We start from the raw sequence: 20,011 nt of genomic DNA, 5'->3' as shown, positions 1-20,011 counted from the left end.
TTGGGACCCCCCTTTTTTTCGGCCCCCACTTGACGAATCACCCCGAGACTTTCAGGGTACTTGAAATTTGGCAGAGAGGTAGCCATAAGGTCAAGGAAGTGCCTTTTGCAGGTCTGGTGTCAATCTGTTCAGTATTTACAGAGAAAATAGCATTTAAAAGCTTATAAATATCTATACGCGCGCGCGGTGCGCGCACGGTGCCGCGCGCGAGCGAAATTCTGATTGGTTGTTAGATGTCAGTAAACATTCGAATCGCTCGAAATCAGGAAGTGTCGGCCGCCATTTTGGCTCTCGCACTGAAAAGGAAAGGGGGAAAAAAGGTGGAAAACGTGAAAAGGGGGCAGGGAAGAGAGTTCCTGACCCCCCTAGCCTTTGTCAGGGGGTCACAGAAGGACCCCCATGGGTGAAATAAACATTTTTTTTCTTTTTTTTAAATCGCGGGGTGCGCGCACTGTGCGCGCACGGAGCACCGTGCGCCCAAAGTGCGTGCACGGTGCGCGCACGGTGAAAAACCTTAAAAAAATATATATATATTAATAAATACATAATTTAGCATTTAAAAAAACGTACAAATTCCCTTAAAAAACCATAGGTTTCACACACGTTATAGTTAGGAATTAGCATTTAAAAAACCTTGCAAATTCACTTAAAAAACCATAGGTTTCACACAGGTTATAGTTAGGTGGACATTTCACTCGTAAAAAACCAATGAAATTCCCCCGTTATAGTTAGTTCAGATAACTATAACTCGCGCAACCGCCACTCTATCACAAGGATGATGTCATCAGTGATGTCATGAGTGATGCCACTGACCATGTCATGAGTGATGTAATATGTGACGTCATGAGCAGTGGATTGCGGGCGCCCGAGTTATAGTTATCTGAACTAACTATAACGGGGGAATTTCATTGGTTTTTTACGAGGGAAATGTCCACCTAACTATAACCTGTGTGAAACCTATGGTTTTTTAAGTGAATATATATATATATATATATATATATATATATAATTCACTGAAAAAACCATAGGTTTCACACATGTTATAGTTAGCTGGACATTTTACTGATAAAAAACCAATGAAATTCCCCCGTTATAGTTACTGTAGGCAACTATAACTCACGCGACCGCAATCCTCTGCTGATGCTAATACTGTATTTAGACACTTATTTGCCCATGTCTTCTTCCATTAAATTTTAGCTATACATATATTACAAATATTTTTTTTTCATAAAGACACATATGTCATCAGCAGAGGATTACGGTCGCGTGAGTTATAGTTGCCTACAGTAACTATAACGGGGGAATTTCATTGGTTTTTTATCAGTAAAATGTCCAGCTAACTATAACATGTGTGAAACCTATGGTTTTTTCAGTGAATTAGCAAGGTTTTTTAAATGCTAATTCCTAACTATAACGTGTGTGAAACCTATGTTTTTTTCAGTGAATTTGTACGGTTTTTTAAATGCTAATTTATTTATGTATTATTTTTTATATATTTATTTTACAATAAACTACGTATTAAAAATTATTATTATTTTTTTTTTTGGTTTTCACCCTGCAAATTATTATTTTTTTTTTGCAAAAAAAAAAATTTTTTTTTTGTGTTTTTCAGGGTGCGCGCACTGTGCGCGCACCCCCGCGATTTTTAAAAAAAAAAAAATTTTTTTTTTGCCTTCGGGGTCCTTCAGGGACCCCCTGACAAAGGCTAGGGGGTCAGGAACTCTCTACCCTGCCCCCTTTTCACGTTCGCCACCTTCCTTTTTCACTCTCGCACTGAAAACAAACAAAATGGCGGCCGACACTTCCTGATTTCGACCGATTCGAACGTTGACTAACATGTAACCACCAATCAGAATTACGCTCGCGCACGTTAGGGTGCTCGCACGGTGCTCGCACGGTGCGCGCACCCTGCGCGCATATATATATATATATGCTTTTAAATGCTATTTTCTCCGGAAATACTGAACAGATTTACACCAGACCTACAAAAGGCACTTCCTTGACCTAGGGACTACCTCTCTGCCAAATTTTGAGTAATTCTGTTCAGCCGTTCGGGCTGTAGCTCGTTCTAAAGGTCCTATGGAAAAATGCATGGGAAAAACGCGTTTTGGGACCCCCCTTTTATCTCAGCCCCCGCTTGACGGATCCCCCCGAGACTTTCAGGGTAGGAGCGGAGCGTAGCGCCCCACCTATTTTGAGAAATTCGCGAGGATTCGTCGACCGGCGCCAAAGTTATTCAAAATAGAATGTTGAGGTTTTCCTATGGAAACGTGGTCCTAACTATAACTACCTACTGGCGACCGCCAGTAGGTAATATATATATATATATATACACACAGGGGTCTCTTCAAGGGGCATGGCCGATGTTATTAAGGGTGTGGCTTAAAAATACAGAAGCAAAAAATCTGTGCTTAGCATAGTGTGCCGCTGCCTGGTATTTTACTGTATCTGTTATTGCATACAGACATATAATACAACAGGTAACATTACACCTACAACAAGTCAGGGCTATTGGCTTTGCCAATGGTTGTTAGTTGTGTAAGATAAATAAGCAAAAACAATGAAAAAGTGCTTCAGTTTTATTTCACCATGAGGGCAAAAACAGGGAGCCCAATACAGACCTGCCTAAGCATGTGTTTTTTTAGAATTGCCAGTGCTGAGCACCAGCAGGACCCGGCCCACTTAAAGCACTATATATATATATATATATATATATATATATATATATATATATATATATATATATATATCCCTGTGACCTGCGATACGTAGGCAGCACCAAGCTACAGGCAATAAGCAATGGGGATACAACATATCCGGTTGCTAGACATTTTGGAGAGACACACTCAAAAAATCATTGGAGCTCAAATATTTTGTTGTGGACTCGGTCCCTCCACTAAGAAGAGGAGGTGACCGTGAGGCTATGTTACGCAAGCTAGAGACCAAATACATTCTGGAGCTGGATTGTAAGACTCCGAATGGTTTGAATTCTAGTGAAGATTTTTTTACATATTTATGAAGTTAAGGGTTTGTTCAAACTGCTTAAATCTTGTAGCTGCCTCAATATTGTTTTTAATCATTCAAGGTTTTTTTCAAATCTTGCCGCTCCTACCCTGAAAGTCTCGGGGGGATTCGTCAAGCGGGGGCTGAGATAAAAGGGGGGTCCCAAAACGCGTTTTTCCCATGCATTTTTCCATAGGACCTTTAGACACAGCTACAGCCCGAACGGCTGAACAGAATTACTTGAAATTTGGCAGAGAGGTAGTCCTCAGGTCAAGGAAGTGCCTTTTGTAGGTTTGGTGTAAATCTGTTCAGTAGATCCTGAGAAAATAGCATTTAAAAGCATATATATATGTGGGCGGAGCCTAACCACACATCTCATCCTGAGATCTGATTGGCTGTCAGCACTTCATCCAAGAAGTGTTGGCAGCCATCTTGGGACCAATATACATGATAGCACCTCATTAAAAAGCATTGCAGTTAATAGAAGGTTTTAAGACTTTAGTTACATTATAAATCATTTGTTGATGGTACCATACTCATTTTAGGAATTGTGGTATGTTCTAAGGTGATTTCACCATGTGAAAAAGCCTTCTGCTGGGATATCATGATTGAGAGAAAAATATTTTCTCATGCTTTTACCACAGAGGTTTGGAAGGTGATCTATAGGCTAAACTGAGAGCTTATTTTCTGTAAATTCACATTATCTTTCTCAGTCATGTGAGAATGAAGTCTGACATTCTCAGTAAAACATGTACATCCAACAAGGGCAGAGACTGTCAGTTGATTCCTTTGTGTTCTACTGCAGCTTCCCAGAGTGTTCCAAAGAACTACTAGAGCGCTAACAGTCCTACTTATGATAAACGTATGGCACACCTGAAGCCATCTTGCTTGGATTAAAGTGGTAACTCTTAAAACATTTAATTTAAAAAGAAACAAAATGAGGGGGTTCATTTTTCAATAAAAAGTATGATTAGTGCTGCAGAAAGAAAAATTAAGGCACATTTTGAGTGACTTCTCAAATCCTCTTCTATTTCATTAAAAAATTCTGACATGCAGACTGAAACATGCACTTTCAATACCAGCAGCAGTTTTCCCTGGTGAGCAGTAGCTTTACTACAGTGATCTAATGAGCAAAAAGAGTGCTAACATTTTGAATTTATGGCAAATGTGTGACACATCTGAATGCCTTCTTGATGGAATCAAAGTAAAAAACTGAAAGTATTTCCTACTGAGGAGACTGCAGTAAATGAGGAAATTAGGAAACTTCATAACAAATAAGTCTCCCAAGATGGCCACCAGAGACAAAAGAGCCCAAATGTAGCCCAAATATCACCCAGATGTAGCCCAAGTATAGCCCAATGACAGAATGTCCCAGAATGTTCTTAAAAACAACTAGAGCGCTTACTGTCTTCATTATGACAAAAGTATGGCACACCTGAAGCCATCTTGATTGGAATAAACTGGTAACACTTAAAACATTTAATTTAAAAAGGAACACAATGAGGAGGTTCATTTTGCCATAGAAATTATGATTAATGCTGAAGAAAGAAAATGAGGGCACATTTTGAGTGACTTCTCAAATCCTCTTCTATTTCATTAAAAAATTCTGACATGCAGACTGAAACATGCACTTTTAATACCAGGAGCAGACTTCCATGGTGCAGTAGTTTTACTACAGTGATCTAATGAGCAACTAGAGTGCTAACATTCAGAATTTATGGCAAATGTGTGACATATCTGAATACCTTCATGATGGAATCAAAGTAAAAAACTGAAAGCATTTCCTACTGAGGAGACTGCAGTACATGAGGAAATTAGGAAACTTCATAACAAATAAATCTCCCAAGATGGCCACCGGAGACAAAAGAGCCCAAATGTAGCCCAAAATCACCCAGATGTAGCCCAAATATAGCCCAATGACAGAAGTGTGCAAAACACTTATTATTTTGTGTTTTTGCAGTGTTATATAGTGCAGACTTGTCAGGTATTGGAGTGCTTTACATGAGCATTGGTTACATCACACAAGAACACATTCATTTTGGTTGTAGACATGGGGAGACTAAGTGATTTGACCAGAATCACAGAATGTCGAGCTGAAGCAGAAACTTCAACCTGGTTCCCCAGTTGCAAAGTCTGCAGTTCTGGAAGTAACACCACATCATCTCCCCTAAGTGCAACATTTAATCAAGTGGTCAACTGGATAAAAAAACATAAAGATAACAAATAATTTAAAAGTGCTTTGTCGCTATTTGAAAACTCAGAAAATATGTCCTTATTTTAGCCTTTTAGAGCACTAACCATAATTTTGATGCCAATAAGACCCTCTCATATATGTAATTTCTAAAGGAAATGCTCTAGGTATTACAGTTTTGATTACATCAAGATGATGTCAGGCGTTCCACACTTTTGTAATAAATATAGAATGTTAGCAATCTAGTTGTTCATTAGGATACTGTTGAGAGGCAGAGGCCAGGGGCACGGACTCTGAAAATTGAAGGCAGGTAGGAGGGTGCAAAGGCAACAATTTAACCACACTGAGCAGGCAGGAAGGGCCGTGGAAGCACAACAGACTATGGAGGGCAGTGGAAAGGGGGGCAGGGGCAACAAACCAACAATACAGGACTTGCAAGAGAGGCTGTTGGAGGCAAGATCTATTACGGGTCAAGGAAGCTAGGGGCGGTCCCCAGATCCCCGGGAGCCACCACAGAACTGAGCAGGAGAGTGAGTCAGGGACAAAAGGGGCACGTTAAGTTGAGCCGGGGTGCCTAGGAACGCTTGCTCCAAAAATGAAGAAAACAGACATATGAGACATGGAATTGGAGGCAGAATACAATGGCAGTTTAATGAGAAGATGCAACTTCAAAGAAACCGCAGAATAGAGACATAAAGTACAAAATACAGACTCCAGATAATCATACAGCTGTCATGATATTCTCTGTATCTCAATTAATGTACTGACAGAGAGAGAGAGAAAACACATCTATAAATGCATCATGAGAAACAAGTTACACCAAGGAAAATGTTACCTAGGAACACTCACGTTTACTCTTAGAGCAAGCATTCCTGCAATTACAATACAAAATCTTTTAAATGCAAAAGTAAAGAGAACAATGGTTAAACATAACATGACATTTCATATAGGTAAAATAGAATAAGATACTTCAAGCAAAGCAGAGCAAGACATTTTAAGCAAAGGAAGACAAGAGCTCCCAGCTCTTGGGGAAAACCTGCACTGCCTGTTAACCTACATACAGACGGCGAGGTAGTCCGTCGATATCTGTGGGTGCTCCCTTTTTATATCATTTTGTGGGCTCCTTTGCACGCTACATCTACCTACGTATGCTACCCAAAAGCTTCGTCTGCAGATTTTACCAGACATTTCGTCATTTACCCACTTAATGCTGACAATGGACTGGGTGAAAAGGTCAGTCTCTCAGGCCAATCGCTTATCGTAAGTTCCATAGAGCAAGCAGAAAATAATGGGTATTGTACGGGAATTCAATATATTCATGTATAAAATCTCCTCAGTTCTCCTAACTTGACGCTCTGCGGTTGCCACTTCCTTAAAAGCGGGAAACCTGCCCAGGAAGCAAGTACCAGTCCAGGATGCAGCCTACTGTATGTCGACAGCTTCAGGGGGATGTTGAACTTTGATACCGAGCACGGAGCACTCAGGTAGGGTGGGGGCTACTGGTTTGGAGCAGAAGGCCTCGCAGACCTGCCTTCAGACTGCTATACACTAAAATTGCAGAGCTATGGTCAATTTAACAAAGAGGCCTACATATTGAACAGAAGGGCCTACACAGGGGTTTTATACTGGCTGAGTGGTAAGGATGCCTCAGGATAATTATATAGCAACACAGGACCCGCTGGTCAATTTAATACGGCCTACAAATGCAGCTGGCAGGGCAAGGACAAGGGTCTCATACTTCAGGTGTGGACAGAACGGGCCAGGGGCCCCCTGTGATACAAAATCTACCCTCCTTCAAGCCTGTGGCAATGTAATAGAACATTGTGGGCAGAAGGAAGAGGCAATGGTAGTACAACCATACATGCCAACAGACCCGATTCAGCCAGGAAACGTCCAATGTTTTTAAGCTCAAATGGGCTTTATTTGATCTGTCTCCTGTCTACAATATCCTCTTTTTCAATGTAACTCAAAGGGGAAAATCAATACCCCAGTTTTTTTTCAAAATCTCCCTCTTACCAAGTTCAAAATGTTCGCAAGTATGGTACATTGGATCATGGAAGGAAATGGGATAGGGACATGGACTTGGATAACAGAGGACAGGAGGGACATGGAGAGGTGCACCAAACTGACCCTGCAGGGCAGGCATCAGGGTTTGCAGCAGCACAATACACCACACAGGGCATGCAGGACGGGATTGCAGCACAACAATCCATAGAAAGCAAGAGAGAGGGGACAGGACCATGCACATGGACAACAGAGAACAGAGGGGCAAGAGGCAATGGTAGCTAGCTGACCATAATGGACAGACAGGAGAGAAAGCTGCAGCATAACAGACCATAAAGGGCAGGAGGGACGGATCAGGGGCATTACAATGGAACAGACAAGCCAGGAGGGAGGGAGTAGGGCTGGGGGCAATGGGGCAGGGCAGGAGCAGCAAGATAGCCATGGAGGTCAGGCAGGATGGGCACTAGAAGCAAGACACACCATGAAGAGCAACAGTGAGACTGTGATGGCATACACACAGACCATGGAGGGAAGGTGGGAGGGGGTCAGGGGCAGCTAACTGACCACACAGGGAAGGTGGGAGGGGCCATGGCAGCACAGAAGACCATGCATGGCAAGTGGGAGGGTTAGTGGCAGCACAATGGCTATGATGGGCAAGAAGGAGGGTGGAGGGGCATGCACAAAGGACGATGGAGGATAGAAGGGAGGGTCAGGACCTGTGCACAGACAAGAAAGTTCAGGGGAAGGGACCTCACAACAGACCACACGTGGCAGGCAGGAGGAGCAGCTGCAGCACAACAGACCAGGGAGAGCAGAAGGGTGTGGCAGTACAATGGACCATGTAGGACAGGAGGAAGAGGATAGGGGCATGGCATGTGGACAGGCAGGGTGGAGGTGGCAGGGACAGGTTACAGTCATCTGACAATGCTAGGCAGGTGGGAGGGGAGTGGCAGCTCAACAGAACACTCAGAGTAGATAGGAGTGGCAGGTCCATGGGACATGGTGGGCAAAAAGGATGGAGCAGGGGCATGCACAAAGACATCGGAGGGCAGGGGGAAGGAGAATAGGGGCAGCAAGCTAAGCACAGAGTTTAAGCAGGAGGTCAATGATGGGGCATAGAATTGGGCAATGGAGGGCAGGAGGAGTGGACTGGTACATCATACTGAGGGCAGTGGCAGCACATCAGACCATGCATGGCAGGAGGGAGGAGGCTAGTCCATGGATTCACACAACAGAGGATAGGGAGGAAGGGGATGGGGCAGCAAGCTAACTGTTCAGAGAAGGCGGGTATTAGGAACTTTATTGTTTTTAAAACATTGTGTCTGTGCGAACTACTTAAAATATGAACAAGTATGCAGCATAATCTCACTTTTATTCAGGAAGAAGAGGACGTTTGTGACTGTGACTCCGGGCTCACTTGGCAGAAACACCCCCTGACCCTCCACCCCCAATCGCAAAATGTAATGCCCGTGAAAAGGGTAGGTGAACACAGTGTTATATAGAACATAGTCCTGAGAGCACGATTGAAAATGAAAACTAGATATAGTGTATGGTATAAACTATGCACCAAAAAGTGTGATATAAGATGAACCGGGCGTGAAATATAATATGCAATACATTGTGCGCAATGACAGATTCATTGGAGAGCGCGAGATAGCACAGGCACTAGCGCGTGCTATGCGATATGCGCCTTGGAGTGTAATATGCACAGGGCAGTGTTGTGTAACCTAACTAGTCTCTAAAGTTGTAATATAAAATATGTGCTGGGGAGTGTAAGGTTGCATATGCACTGTGACAAAGATATGGATCCCAGATTGTAATATGTATGGCATAGCACTGTGCGTTATAACATAGGCATCGAGAAAGGCACGTTAGATGGGGCAATATAACCCGTGCGAAGACAAGTGTGGCATGACATATTCACGGGGTGGTGTTACAGTGCACATGGGCTAGAGAGTGTCATAGCATATGCACTAGCTAGTGGAATACAACACAGAGGTGTGTGGCACACGGCAGGCAATGGTGGGTGTAACACAGCATTGGGCTCTGTCAGGAGCGCGCTGTGACTCTCAAGTGATGTTCGTCCCCTTTCCAGAGAGTAAAATAAAAAGTATTACACATCCGGCAGTGGATGTGTGTTTTATTAACCGTGAGGGGGGTTTCTTGCATAGTTTTGGTCGAATTTTTGTCGAATCCCCTTTGAATGGCTTGGTGTGCATGTGTATTAAATGTGCCCGTCAATAGCTACCCAAGTTTGTATAAATAAACGACAAGGGTGTCTACCGGGATTAGGCACGGTAGGGCATCAGACATGTCAGAGCTTCACTAGTGGTGTAAATACATTCCACGTGGATTCATTGCATGCATAGTCGCCTTTTAATGAATATCACGCAAATCGTCATGGTGATAGGTACGTACGGTTTGTCCAGCATGTCCTAGGTGTGTCTATAAATATATATTTTTTAAAAAAATTAAAAAACAGTGGCCGGCCCTGGGGATTGGGGTCAAAAAAATATAATTAGGAGACTGGCCCTGGGGGATGGGGTCATCAGGGCCAATAAATTAGAATAAGAAGGGGAACCAAACAGCCCCCCTTCTTAAAAAACTAAAATAAATAAAAGACTGGCATCGTGCCGGAGGCCATGCCCCCTCCGTGCAGCACTCTGCAAACGCGCCCCCAACAGGTATCTCCAGTATGCGCCAGGGAGCTGCGCTGCAGCCAGGTGTTCTGAGGCCAAGCCCCTTTTTACACCTCTCTGCAACGCAGCTCTGTGGCGCTTACTGGAGGTACCTAGTGGTCTAGTTTGACCCTAGGGACCCTTAGGATTCAAGGGGACTTAATCTCTCAACTTAGAACAGCCACAGGGCGCGTTTACACAGTGGTGAAGGGAGGGGACGGGGCCTGAGGTGACGTGTGCAAACACGCACTATGGCACGTTTTAAATTGGGGATATAATTTCCCTTCAATACTGAGGGCCCCTGGGGGCTAACTAGCCCACCAAGTTCTTCCAGTAAGCGCCACTGAGCTGCATTGCAGAGAGGTGGTCCAGGCCGTGCCACTTTTTACACCTCTCTGCAACGCAGCTCTGTGGCACTTACTGGAGGTACCTAGTGGGCTAGTTGGACCCCAGGGACCCTCAGGATTCAAATGAACTTAATCTCCCAACTAAAAATGGACACAGGGCGTGTTTACACAGTGGTGAAGGGAGGGGACGGGGCCTGAGTTAACGTGTGCAAAAACGCCCTGTGGCCTGTTTTAAGAGGTAGTTTTAATCCCCATGCCCTCTTATATACTAGGGGCTTACAGAGGAGGTCATGCTAATCACAGGGGGACCCCAACGCATAATGTTCCCTAGTGTATGTAGGTGTTTTCACTGTATTCTAAGTGTCTTTTAACATAGCACTGGCTCTAGGACTGGTTAGTCAGGCTCAGTTACCACCAGTATCCGTCTGAAAAAGTTGAGGGTACAGGATGATTTTGCAACAAGGCTTCTTTCTGCTCTTCTTTTTGTTCTTTCTGCACGTTATCCTTCTTCCTGCACTTATCTTCGTATTTGAGGACTTCTGTTGCTTCTTTCTGCACTTCTTTTGTTTCTTTCTGTGCATTTTTTCTTCTTTCTTCACATGTCCTATCTCTGTAGGCATAGTTAGAAATTAGCATTTAAAAAACCTTTGAAATTCACAGAAAAAACCATAGGTTTCAGGCACGTTATAGTTAGGAATTAGCATTTAAAAAACCTCAGAAATTCACTGAAAAAACCATAGGTTTCAGGGGTGTTATAGTTAGCTGGACTTTTCACTTGTACAAAACCATTGAAATTCCCCCGTTATAGTTAGTTCAGCTAACTATAACTCGGGCGCCCGCAATGCACTGCTGATGACGTCACATATTACATCACTCATGACATGGTCAGTGACATCACTCATGACATCACTGATGACATCTCAAATGACATCACTGATGACATCACTGATGACATCATCCTTGTGATAGAGTGGCAGACCTCCTCTCACCCTAATATAACCTTTGATACACACATTCAAAAATAGAGACTAAAATTTTCAAAACAATGGACATACCAATACCAGTTACAACAACCTCTTCAGTAATTCTAAGATCCACATACACATCCACTCATTCACCAACAGTCCTATACAGTCACTCATACATGTACTCACTCATCATATGTACTCATACACCTATACATCCTGTTACACAATGCCACTCATCCATAGAGTTACTCACACACATAGTCACTCATGCTAATAAAGAATCAAACATACATTTACTTGCATATACAGTTATACACACACCAGCATACTTACTTCTACGGAAACTTACACATACTTAGTCTTTTAAACAATCACTTATAGAAACACATACTTATTCATACAGGAACTCTTTCAATCTCTCACTCTCACATATACTCACATATATACACCAATAGTCACATATACTAGTTTAAAACATATGTAGTTACTCATAAAGACACTATTGAGACAGTCATTCACTCACTAACACACCCATACACACACTCATCCACCCATACAGTCCTGCACACATGCTGTGTTCAACACATACAAACAGTGAGTCACTCATTCATGCACCTATGCACTACGTAATACCCCCCACCGAACCATGCAGACACTCAGACTGATACTCAAAAAACCAACTAATAACCTATATAGACACCCATGTAGCTACTCACCAACCCATGCAGCCACTTATACACAAAGTGAGAGACTGATACAGATATTTACATATTTAAACATTACTCACTAAGCCATGTATTCACTATGATACACTTAATCAGTCAGTTACACAATCAATTTTTCAAAAACAAATCATCCATTTAGACACTTATATACCCATTTATTCTTCCATCGACCTTGAGATATACATATATAAAACATATTTAATTTTCAGAAAAACACACATTCACTGGATGATGTCATCAGTGATGTCATCAGTGATGTCATTTGAGATGTCATCAGTGATGTCATGAGTGATGTCACTGACCATGTCATGAGTGATGTAATATGTGACGTCATCAGCAGTGCATTGCGGGCGCCCGAGTTATAGTTAGCTGAACTAACTATAACGGGGGAATTTCAATGGTTTTGTACAAGTGAAAAGTCCAGCTAACTATAACACCCCTGAAACCTATGGTTTTTTCAGTGAATTTCTGAGGTTTTTTAAATGCTAATTCCTAACTATAACGTGCCTGAAACCTATGGTTTTTTCTGTGAATATATATATATATATGTCTCTAATAGCTCGGGTATTTCACTTTCATCCTTTCATTAGGCATTACTCTCATTGTACCTTTTTTCGTCCCAATCTTTTTGCCTTCTATTCCAATATTGTATTAATCTGTTTATAAAGCATTTAAGACCACACATCTTTCTGTTCAAGAACTGTGAATAACAGATGTTGCCATCACACAATTTTGGCTTTTAATTTACAGACCTCAGGGGGATGGAACTGGAAGGCATATTCAGCCGGGCTGGGCTTCAATTAATGACCTCCACATCACCACATTCATCAGTGGAAAGAATTCAACTCACTGAGCTATCCTGTGGCTATCCTAAGTCTGCTCTTTTTTAGGGAGTCAGAAATGTGACAATAAGATTGCACCCCAATTGCCATTTTCATTTGTGAACTCCCCTATTTTTTATTTATATAAGGGTGCTATAGAGCGCGAACAGGATACAAGGGTATCAGAGTTGTGTACATAGCACAGGTTACCGTAACAGAGTGCGTGAATAAAACTTACAAGTACAGCTAACTTACAATATGTACAGGTAGCAGTTAACATTTCAAGGTGTCGCTTACTTACACTATGTACAGGTAATATGAAGTAGCATGAGCCTAAGGTTATGACTGAGCGCATGTATAAGCAGTAGCGTGCTTGATTGCATTAGATTTGTCAGGAAGTGAGCTGAGCTTGTTAAGTATTGGGGTGATGTGATCATGTGCAGCTGCGGTCCGTGCAGGTGACAGCGGTGGGGCCGACTAAGGGGGGATTTCGAGGGACGATGCCGAGGGGAAAATAAATAAATAAATAATTTTCCCTTGGCATCGTCCCTCGAAATTCCCCCTTACTCGGCCCCACCTCCCCACCGCTGTTACCTGCACGGACCGCGGCTGATCATGTCTGTGAGTTCCGGAAACAAGCCTGGCTGGTTAAGTGTGGCCGAAAGGGGAGCCATGTGGGTTGTGTTGTTTTTTCGTAGTCCATTCTGGAGATGACTAGCCCCTGTACCACCTCGTTGAGGTCGTTCTTAGGGATTAACGGCTTGAGTTTTTTCATCAGTATTAGGCTGTGTGACACTGTTTTGGCGACAGCATTGAAGTGGGCTATCAGGTTGAGGTTCTTGTTGAGTGTTATTCCCAGTGATCTTGCGGAGCTGATGATTTTCGGGACATGGTTGAGGGTGTCCATACATGCCATCCAGTCCTGGATATGAGGGGAGCTGTGTGGCGGGCAGATGACTAGCAGTTGTGTCTTCTGTGGGTTGAGTTTTGGAGTTAAACTTGGACTTCAGCAATTATTGGTTTAGTAGCAGCACATCATTGAGAGAGGTTAGAGAGTGTTGGCTATGTTTGGGGTATAGATGATAAGTAATCCTAGCAAGTAGGAGAATTAAGGTCAAAGGCTCCATGTGGAGACTGGCGATTGTACTAAACCGTGCAGAGCTCTGTGAGACGGCTTGAGTTATAAAGGTTGGCTTCAATCGGGAGCCCTTCCATTTGATTATTTGAGGTCAGGGTTTTAAGGATGAGGAGAAGCACTTCAAAGTAGTCCCTCCAATGCCCTTGCAAGTTTTCAGGATTCTAATGAGTATGTGTAACACTTGTACTCATCTCCCTCCCTCCGCCACAAGGTATTTTAAAACATCAGTGGTCAGAGTGGTGGTGACATTTCCTGTTTTAGGACAAGCGCTAGATACTTTTGGCGGATGTCGGAGAGTGCGAGCTAGTGACTAAGGCCCTGATGTACAAAAACATGTTGCAGTCACATAACACATGAGTGGCAAAACGATAGGGCTGGAATACACCTAATTGTTCTTTATTATGTTCTAACCCGGTTTTACGAGTAGGAAAATGTGTTCCTGCCCATTCTGAATCGTAATTAGGAGGGTGAGTGAATCGGCCACCATGCTATTAACATTAATGTGGGAATTTGTACCACTGAATATTTTTCAGTAGAATATTAGCCCCCGTCCAATGTTTTAGACTGTTTGCAGTATTTAAAAGTTTACATAATAATTATGAGAGAATAATTAGTGGTAGGGGTGTAGCCAGAAGGGCTCCCTTTTGAAGCACACAGCTTTAAATAAAATACATATTTTCTATATGCGCTGGATGCATAAATAAATAGCGCGCGGTTTGTTTTTCCCTTTAAAAGTGAAATGCTGCTGATACGGATGTATTTAGTTAATTTACAAACACGTCAACTACTTATACCTGTCGCTTGAGTAACTACAGTGCAGTGCCCATGTGTAGGGTGGATGGTCATTCGAAGCCTCAAACCCTCCCCTTTGTCCCATACTGGACTATATCATAACCGAATATAATAAGTAAAAGAAAAAGCTTAGAGTGCCTCTCGTAGCAAGCATCAGTACAGCATTTGAAGATCCCTTACCTTAAAGCGCGAGTTGTCAACAGTCCACGCCTGGAGAGAGATATCAAGAAAGAAGGCCGGCGCGGATTCAGTTATTTAAAGCAGATGAGACCGTCATCTTGTCAATGATTATCTTAGCGTTTTCTGTATCCCTCCGCCTCATGCCAGCCCCCTGGTGCTTCAAGGAAAGTGCATTTTCTATAGCAAAGAAAACACCTGTAACACATTAACTTAGCGTGGCCTGTATCCTCCGCCTCCTGCCATACCCCAGGTGTTTCACAAAAAGTGCCTTCTCTATAGCAAAGTAAATATAAGTAGAACGTTGTGTGAAAAATGTTAAAATGACTTTCATTATGGTGACAGGATTTGCGCCCAGGGACAGAAGGAGTTATTTGCACGGGGCTCTTAAGGGAGGGCTCTGGCAGCCACTGAGGATAAACCTTACATGTTTTTTCGGGGAATTTGTATCACAAATGTAGATACTGCACACCGCAAGTAACTGCTCCACCCAAATGTCTGTTAGAGGCCATTCAGTTATGGCATGTACTAATTTGTGGTATAAAGTATCGTATTCCTCGGGCAGCAGTGATAGGTTGTGATAAAAATGCGTAACAAGAAGCTATATTGAGGTCTAGACTCAAGAAGGATACTAGAGGGGCACAACTTCTAAGTAAAACAGACGCAGGATAAAGGCAGGGTCTTTGAGAGATATGGAGGAAGTGATGCTCCGGATTAGGGTCACCTAATCAGGCCAAACACAGACAAGTCGATAGAAATCCCCTCTTCAAAACAGAAACAAACTTTTCAGAAACTCAAAAGCACAACAATGGCACAAGCATGCTAAACACAATCAAAGTAACATAACATAAGGTAACATAAAAACCTATGATTTTAGATTGTGAAATGCCTCCATGTGTATGTGAAATTACAATCTCAACAGTAGGAAATTATCCTCTGAAGCCAAGCACGTGATGACATTATGCCAGCAACTATTGCCTCGAAAAAGCACGAATTATCACAAGGCCTGGGAGGAGTTCACGGAGTTCTGCGATGCGGAACTCCACGAAATGCATGCTCCCATTGTAAAATGTGAGGTGCAGGTAATCCCTGCACATCGTGGAAGGCACTTCAAGGTGCCTGCCACAAGGTGCAGCTGCATGGAACTATGCTTGGGACCATGGAGCCTTAGTAGGCAGGGACTGAGTCATCCTACCACCTTAGTACCCATGTGACCAGGACCGACCAGCTACAGTGTCTCACTTGCCCACCTACTCACTCACAGAGGAATCGTGGTTACGGGACACACCCTCCCACTCTCCCACTCATACTAGTCCACCATAAGACCCGAAAGAGACACAAGAAAAGTTTAAAATGTATATTTTAACTATTGTGCTTTAGTATGCAGAATACAAGCCACAATGACTAAGAAAAATGTCTAATACAAATGCGGTCATGTTGGACTTGGCTCTTTTTGCGGGGTTATTCCAGAACTTTTTGCCTTCCTCCTGTATTTTTCATGACCTTTTGCTGGTGATTTTATGACTTTGGGCACTTTATCACTGCTGATCAGTGCTAAAGGGCCTGTGCTCTCTATGGTAAACTTGGTAAGATTGGTCTACACTGGTTTGGCATATTTAATTTACCTGTCAGTCGGTTGTACAGTGGTATCTCATATACCCAGGGCCAGTAAATTAAATGCTACTGGTGGGCTTGCAGCATTGCTTGCACCACCCATCAAAGTAGCTTTTCAAACCTGTATCAGGCCTCTTCCACTGCAGGGCCTGCAGGTGCAGTTTAATGCCGCTGTGACGTGGTCCATAAAGTGGTTACCACATCTGCAACTCCCCTTTTACTACATATCAGTCACCCCTACGGTAGGCCCTAGCCAGCCATACGGGCAGGGTTTGGTGTAGGTAAAAGGTAGGGCATGTCCCTTAACTGTGTGGCTTTTCCTGGTAGTGAAAAACAGCCTATTTGGTTTCTTGCTGCTGTGAGGCTGCCCTCTCCTAGGTTTGCATGGGGGATTCCCTGATTTGTGCTTCAGTGGTAATTCCTGACATGAGAAGGGTAGTGTGTGGTATGTTTAGAATAGTAGTGATAAATCCTGCTTATTGGTGAAAGCAGATTTATTTTTGCTAATTTAGAAATGCCACTTTTAGAAGTGGGCATTTCTGTATGCTATGTGTCTTTGTGCCTGCCTGATGTGTAGTGACCGTCTGGCCCTGACTGGCAGGAATAAGGGGATGTGAATTCACTCCAGCCAGTCCCTGGGGGGGTTGAGGTTTGTCCTGCCCTGCCTGGGTAACCAGCGCTAGGCTAATTAAACCTTGGCTGAATTTAGAGTAGTGGGAGGAGTTTCCCCTGGCACCTGAAGAGGCCTGGTCTGCATTTGGAGTGGTGGTAGGAGTAGCACCTGCACCTGAATAGAGCTGTGCCTGCCTTCCACAATGACGTCTCTGCCCCCTGTGGTGTGTCTGGAGCCAAGGCTTACACTAAGAAAGGAGGGTGTTGTTCACTGTTAATTGTATTTTTAACCCCTTCAGTGCCCGCCCCTTTCCCCGCCCTGTGCCGGCCGTTGCATTAGCGGGCGGGGTCTATGACGAGCTGAACTCATCATGGGCACAACGCAACCGCGGCCCATGACGAGTCCAGCTCGTCATGGGCACTGAAGGCGTTAAAGTGCCCCCAGAACTGGTTTGGACTAGGCCCAGAGACCTGTGCCAGGGGAGAACAAAGACATGCGGACTATAAATATTGAGGCTGTGACGCCATGTTTTTTGAACTGAGAGAACTGAAGAGAAGACACTGCGTGGACTGCAGTGTGCCAGGAGGAACTGCCACTTGCAACTGACCTGCTGCCTGCTGGTTGGCTAAAATGACTTCTACTCTAGTTAGTGACCCTGTGTGCTTGCCTGCCTGTGCCCAGCTCTGCCCTGTGTGATTTTTGGACTCAGCGCGTGGTGATTGCTGGATTTTCACCCTGCTATCTCACAGCGCATGTGGAGCGCTGCATAGGGTCTTGAGAGCTCTTTCCCCTCTCCCGTCTTTTGCTTAAGGGAGAGAGCATGAAGAGCATCCTGTGGTGCCTTAAAGGGAGCACGTGGTGAGGGCTGAAACTATTGCCAGACCTGGAGACCGGGCTCATTCACCCGAAGTGCAGCATGAGACGCCGCAGGTCCAAGGTCCGGGTGGAAGCCCACCCTGCATTTTTTTGGTCAGAGGCTCCTGGCCAGAAAGCCGGACGCGGCGACAAAATGAAAGCCAGGCAGAGGCTGAGCCAGGTTGTGGGCGGGGCTCCCCCTGAGAAAGAGAGAGGCAACTGGAAGCCTGGTTCTTGGCGTGGCCCACTGCAGTGAACAGGCCCAGCCGAGGACAGCAAAATTCGATGGAGACTTCGTTCCGTGTGTGGCCGGCAGTGATTACCCCTTCCCAACCTGCTGGGGCAGTATCAAATGGGTACAGGCAGCTGGCGTCAGGCCAGGATACTGCTACGACCGGACGCAGGTGAGTGTTGTCCCCAACACCTCCGGCTTAAAGGCAGCACTGCGGAGCAGCCAGAACGCGGGCCACTACAGGCTTCATTTGGTCTTCTATTTCAGAGAGATCTACTGATTGTGGACATTGCGCTGCCTATGGTGGCATTGAGGTGCTGCCTCAATATTGGGCGGGATCAAGGTCCGGCCCCACTCAGAGCCACAGCCTGAGAACGGGAGAGGTCTCCTACGTATTTGGTTGCCAGCAGCAGCACTGCTCAATCGCGGGCAGCTGCTGATTTGGTACATTGTTGGGGGCTTTTTATTGCTCCTGCGGACATTGCAGGGTGAACCCAGGATGGGACCCTGATTATGAAATTACCGCATTCCCTGTGGTAGGCGGGCAGATAGCCCAGAAGCCTATGCAGGGGAAGGCAGTTGCTACCTAACGGGCAATGTGAAGGTGTTGTGCCCGGATTTAAGTTTACATTGGCAGTATATTACTAAAATGCATGCAGTAATGGTGGTATGCCTACGGTTGGCATTAGGTTCCTAATGTGGGACTCAACAAGTGTTTACTAGGCTGCACTATGCATAATGTGTTATACTAAATACAGTTACTACCAGTAGTTACTGGTCAGGTCAGCCAAATTGTGATGATTATGACAGTGGCTCGATTGGCCTAGTGATTTATATAATCCATGTGAAGTCATGACAAGTACCTAGTGGCACAGTGATATATATGTAATTGTGTTATGTTTTGTTATGGATAATACAAAGGATATTTTTATATAACCTTGTGTGGAGTACCTTTTGTGGTGTGCCTAGTGTGTCGCTGCTGTTTGAGTGTGTTGTGCAAACTCTTTACACATTGCCTTTCCAGGCAGAGGGTGTCACACCTGAAGGGTATACGTTGATGTTCAGGGGCAGTAGGAAACTATCTCAACAGTCTTGGGGACAGTTTGTGGATGAATGTTGTGATGCACTGGAGGGTTGGGTGGTGAGTAGCACAGCAAACAATTTTGAAGGGCTGTTCAATCTGATTGTCAGAGAGTACATGCTCCCTTGTTGTTTTCTAGGGCTACACCAACACCTGTTGGAGTGTGGGGTCGCTGATCCCAGGGAACTTGCAGAGGAGGCAGACCTCTGGGTGAGTACCAGAGGGTCTGGAAAGGCATTTGGGAGTGATCCTAAAGGGAGTCGCTCAGGAATTTCCCAACCGAGGGTGGTGGAAAAGGTTCGTAGTGGCCCAGATATGTTCCAATGTAGTGGGAGGGGTGTAGGGACCCACGTCCTGTCTCAGAAGAGAAGGAGTGGGAATGGGGTGTGTCCCAAGGTGCCCATGCCCAGTCCTAGAGCCTGGTTGGTTCCATGAGTGAACACCAGGAGGGGAGCCTAGTCTGTACTGGAAGGTCAGCACCTGAGGGGGATCTTATAGTGTCAGAAGAGCTTGGAGGGGCGTCTGTGAGCAGCGTTCTAACAGTTCTGGTGTCTGGCAGTTCCACTCCTGAATGGAGGGTGCAGAATCCCAGATGGAGGGGTGAGCAGGGGAGTCAGTCCCCAATGGGAGAACCAGTGGGTCAGGGGCCAGCTCTGAGGGTAGAGCTCGCCAGGAATGACCATGTTGACACCACTTCTAGTTTGGGGGTCTTCGCACACTGTCAGATGGGCAGTGGTCAGCAGATCAGCACCGGGCAGACCGTCACGCAACA

At 44.5% G+C, this 20,011-nt stretch overlaps 1 protein-coding gene and 1 long non-coding RNA gene across 3 annotated transcripts in view; one reads left to right on the top strand and one right to left on the bottom strand.

Moving 5' to 3' along the window:
• LOC146854875 (sodium- and chloride-dependent GABA transporter 2-like) overlaps positions 1-15,060 on the bottom strand; it is a 494,662-nt gene extending 479,602 nt beyond the window's left edge. Inside the window, exon 1 of one of the 2 annotated variants that reach the window (XM_085652278.1) lies at positions 14,848-15,060. The gene's annotated coding sequence lies outside the window, so the exon portion shown is untranslated. The remainder of the gene's footprint in view (positions 1-14,847) is intronic. The other variant, XM_085652279.1, reaches the window with a different exon arrangement.
• LOC146854874 (uncharacterized) overlaps positions 1-20,011 on the top strand; it is a 271,213-nt gene that overhangs the window by 171,574 nt on the left and 79,628 nt on the right. The window lies entirely within an intron of this gene.

The sequence above is a fragment of the Triturus cristatus genome, chromosome 4_1 (genome assembly GCF_964204655.1).
Source record: "Triturus cristatus chromosome 4_1, aTriCri1.1, whole genome shotgun sequence".
Lineage (NCBI taxonomy): Eukaryota > Metazoa > Chordata > Amphibia > Caudata > Salamandridae > Triturus > Triturus cristatus.
Note: the sequence above shows the minus strand (reverse complement) of the source record. Positions and strands in the feature narration are given on the sequence as shown.